Here is a 4662-nt window from a genome sequence, read left to right as displayed (position 1 = left end):
GAAATGTACGGTGGGTAGGAGGTCAAGAGTTGGCACCAAGTTGACTTAGGAAACATAAAGGACCATGATAACGGGTTAGTAACATGGTTGGCATGGAGGGTATGAGAACCATCGTGGGGCGTTGGATGAAATGGAAGGTATCGGGTCATCAAGGATGGTTCAGGCATTAATGAGCATGACGTATTGGTGGAGTTGTAAGATATGAGGGCCTAATGCTTAAGAAAACAATTGAAGAGTGTCCAGGAAAATTGCGGCATGCCTTTTAAACAGTCTGCCTTGGCACCCAGTAGCCCTGTGACACTGACAATCCATCTCTGGAAGTGGCCAATGGACCTGACCCCTTGCCCAATATTTCCCTCTAAATTGAGGTTCCCAGCATCAACTTACTTTGTGTTGATGGGGTGGTGAAGCTACTATGAAATCTCCTAGGTCTCATGATGAACTGTAAGAGAGGCAAAAACTTTTCACTTGCTTTTTAAGCTCTTCACATTTCCAATCCATTATTCACACCTCATTATGCAGCTGATGCAAAGAGCAAAAATCTCTGTGGCTCCCCTTAGACATGAAAAACAAATCTATTTGGGTCAGGTTCTCAATGAGTCCAGAACACTTTGTTTCATCCATTCTCAGAACAGACAAGTTCCAAGAGCTGCTTCTTTTCCAATCTTTAGAAAAATAACCAAGGCTGGAGATAGAAGACATCAACACCAGCTGTCCGTTTTTCCCTTGTTCCCACCTATGATTGATCATTGGAATCATGGAAACATGGTCCGACATGTCATGTTCTTAAAAAAGAACAACAGGAGAGCACATCATTAGTTTGTGCAACGTGGTAATCCTGTTCCACAGTGACATGGATAGAGCTTTGAATCTATGATTTGGAAACTCAAAAGCGAGGTTGAACATTACTTACCAGCATCAATAGACCCATGGGTGATCTTACATCTGGGAATTTAATCTCGTAGTATTCATTGGTTTCGTTTATAATTCTGGGCTAAATTTTGGCATTTTTTAGCAAAGTGTTTTTTTTCTGCATGAGATTCATGGCTCCCAGTCCAGCATGGCTCAGTTTGACTCTTCTCAAGCAATCCCCTGCTTTCATTTCAAAGCTGGTCTCTTTGTTACCCATCTTGTGGAATCATCTGGCAGGAAAAGCTGCATTATTTGTCATTGCCAGGACTTTGTGATATTCATGTCGCTGGCACCATATTGAAACTTCAGGCACTGCAAGCGAGAAAGTGCCCCTCACCCTCCGGTGCTTCAAAATTACACCTGAAGAAATGGCCCGGAAAGGCATATCAGCTCCTCAGTTTGCCTTCTGGGTCATGGCGATGCTGGTGGGTTGAATGATGGAGACGTGGTGAGGAAGACAGTGCTGTATCCTGTTCATGGGTAAAGGAGATCACTTCACTAGACTCAACCAAGATAGCCTGGATCAAGATAGCGGCCTGAGTCAGTTTAGTGTGCTGGTAACATGCAATTCATAATTGTGCACAAAGAAGATAAATGATCTTCTGTGCTTTGGTACCTTTTCTTTGCTACCTCACGCTCATAGCCACCACCCTGCTACTACAAATGCATTTCACAACTGTCACTACTGCATGTGTCAAGTCCAATCAATGGATCCCATTCAATTTATCATCCCAAACCTACTGACTTTTCCTGCCCTTTGCATTTACTACTCGCTCGCTGAGGATGGCTCACCAGCTCTGCTGTCCCTGCATCGCCACTAGCTGCTCTTCCATTCACTGGCGTTAGACTCAGTCCCTTTTGTTTTCTCATTGCATGAAAAATTGACATCCCCTCCCTGGGTGGATGTTTCTACAGCAGGGCTGAGTCTAATGAGTTCTGGACTACAAGCCCAGTGACCTTCTGGAGAGGAAGTGGCAGAGTGATAATTTCACTGAGCTCGTGGTCCAGCACCTCAGGCTAATGTTCTGAGGAAAGTGAGCTTGAATTGTACCAGGACGGTTGGTGAAATTTGAATACACTAAAAATCTGCAATTAAAAAAGGCCCAATGGCAGCCATGTAACTACTGTTGACTTTTGTAAAAAACCATCAGCTTCACTGATGTCCTTCAGAGAAAGGAATCTGCCAACCTTACCTGGTCTGGCCTACATGTGATGTGTAAGCTGCTGCTCTATGATAATAGGTATGAAAATGACATAGTCCAGCACCATACAACACCATTTCACCCAGGTTTACTGCTCAATGCTACAAATTATGTCAAGTTACCTCTTCCTCTTCTGCACTAAAAGCTGTGCAAGCCATGAGGCTGGTGGCCTCTAAGAAAGTGCAAAGTGCACTATGAAATGAATCTAGGACTCAAAGGATAAATCATCTGTAGATACATGAGATACATAGATGTCCCTCGGAGAAAGTAAGGACTGCCAATGCTGGAGATCTGAATTGGTGCTGGAAAAGCCCAGCAGGTCAGGCAGCATCTGAGGAGCAGGAGAATGGAGCCTCATTCCTGATGAAGGGCTTACGCCTGAAACATCGATTCTCCTGCTCCCTGTTTGCTGCCTGACCTGCTGTGCTTTTCCAGCACCACACTCTCGATGCATAGGTGTCCGTCTGTACAAAGTGACCTGGTGGAGGTGAGTAAGACATGTGTCCTTGAGCTGCAAAGTGGAGTTCTGAAGGGCTGAAGTGATGCCAATGAAGAAAGCTACATTGATGCAGTGAGGCCGGATGTTTGCCATTGTTAACTTGCATGGACAAAGGGTGCAGGAGACTGGTGTCCATGGAGCACACAGTGACATTGTGGTGACAGTAGATTTGGATGAAAACCTGGAGAAGCAAGTGTTGAGCTGCTGCCATCAGGCAACTGTTCAGATTTACATGTCAGGAATGATGCCATCCATTTCTTACAGAAGGAGGGTGAATTGAGAGCCATATTGAAAAGTAACAAGATTATCTAACGCTGAGATGCAAATACATGGAAATAAGACAGTGGCCATTCATTATCAAGATTCAAAGCTCGCTTTACAAATGCTGAAGGAAAGAAAAGAACAATTTTTCTGAATTTTGAGAATCTAGTTTTTTTCTTCATTTTTGCAATATCATCCCAATCTTTTTGCTATTTGCAATGCCACACAAATAAGCTGAAAATGCTCCCTCTGTTTCCAATGTTCAATGAGATATGGACTATGATGAATTCTGACAATCATCTTGTGTTTCTGAATTGTAAGGTTGTCTGTAGTGCAGGGTTAATTAACTATTATTTAACTAGTTCATGTTTGTTAGCTGCTGATCAAAAGTTAACTGTGAGGAAATAGTTACAATCAGCACATGGAAATGCTCTTTTCATGAACATATTTCAATCTTCAATCATCGTGCTTTGAATTCAATTGCAGCACAAAATACAGTCTTAAGAACTAAACTAAACAAAGTACGACACCAGACAAAGATATTTGGACATGCATGAAACACATCTTGCAAAACCTATACAGTAAAACCCTGTTGAAGGGATCATCCTTGGGTGAGTGAGTGTTTCTGCTAGTCAAACATTTTCAAATACCGCAAGAGGAGCTAAGCCAGAGTAAATGATCCTTATCAAGCCATGGAAAGTATTAGAAAGCATTTGCTGCAGAAAAACAGACAATGTAGAAAAACATACATTTCCATACCTACATTTATGCTTATTAACTCCTTCCATGTAACTCAATTCAGCTAACCCAATCAACATATCCTTCCATGTCATTCACAATAATGTGTCGGTCTAGATTCTCCTTGAATTCATCAATGCTATTTCCCTCAACAAACTGCTTAGTCATGCCAAACATTGGGTGCATGAAGAAATAAAAGGGCAAAATTGGTAGACTAGTTAGCAAGGTTTGATCACATGGAACCAGGAAGAACTAACCATTTGGATGCAAAATTAGCTTGAAGGTAGGAGACAGAGGGTGGTGATGGAGGGTTGTTTTTTGGACAGGGGTCTGTGACTGGCGGTGTGTTACAAGAATTGGTACTGGGCCCACTGCTTTTTGTCATCTATCTGAATGTTTTGGATGTGAACACAGGAAGAATGGTTGGTAAGTTTGCAGATTACACCAAAATTAGTGGTGTTGTGGACAGCAAAGAAGGTTACCTCAGATTACAACAGAATCTTGATCAATTGGCTCAAGGAATGACAGATGAAGCTTAATTCGGATAACAATGAAATTGCATTTTTGTAAAGCACATCAGAGCAGGGCTTACACACTTAGTGATAGTGTCCTGGGACTGTTGTTGAAGAAAAAGACCTTGGGGTGAAGGTTCATAGTTCCTTGAAATTAGAGTCACAGGTAGACAGAGTAGTGAAGAAGGCATTTGGTAAATTTGCCTTCATTAGTCAGTGCATTGAAATTGTGAGTTGGGAGGTCATGTTTGGCTGTACAGTACATTGGTTAGGCTACTTTGGAATATTGTGTGCAATTCTGGTCTCCCTTCTAAAAGAAAGATATTGTTAAACTTGAAAGGGTTCAGAAAAGATTTACAGGGATTTTACCAGAGTTGGAGGGTTTGAACTCTGAAGATGGACGAGGGAGATCCAGTAGATATAGTGTACCTGGACTTTCAGAAAGCTTTTGATAAAGTCCCACATAGGAGGTTAGTGAGCAAAATTAGGGCGCATGGTATTGGGGGCAAAGTACTAACTTGGATTGAAAGTTGGTTGG

This window comes from Chiloscyllium plagiosum, chromosome 15 (assembly GCF_004010195.1).
Source record: "Chiloscyllium plagiosum isolate BGI_BamShark_2017 chromosome 15, ASM401019v2, whole genome shotgun sequence".
In the NCBI taxonomy this organism is placed as follows: Eukaryota; Metazoa; Chordata; class Chondrichthyes; order Orectolobiformes; family Hemiscylliidae; genus Chiloscyllium; species Chiloscyllium plagiosum.
This window is presented reverse-complemented; position numbering follows the sequence as displayed.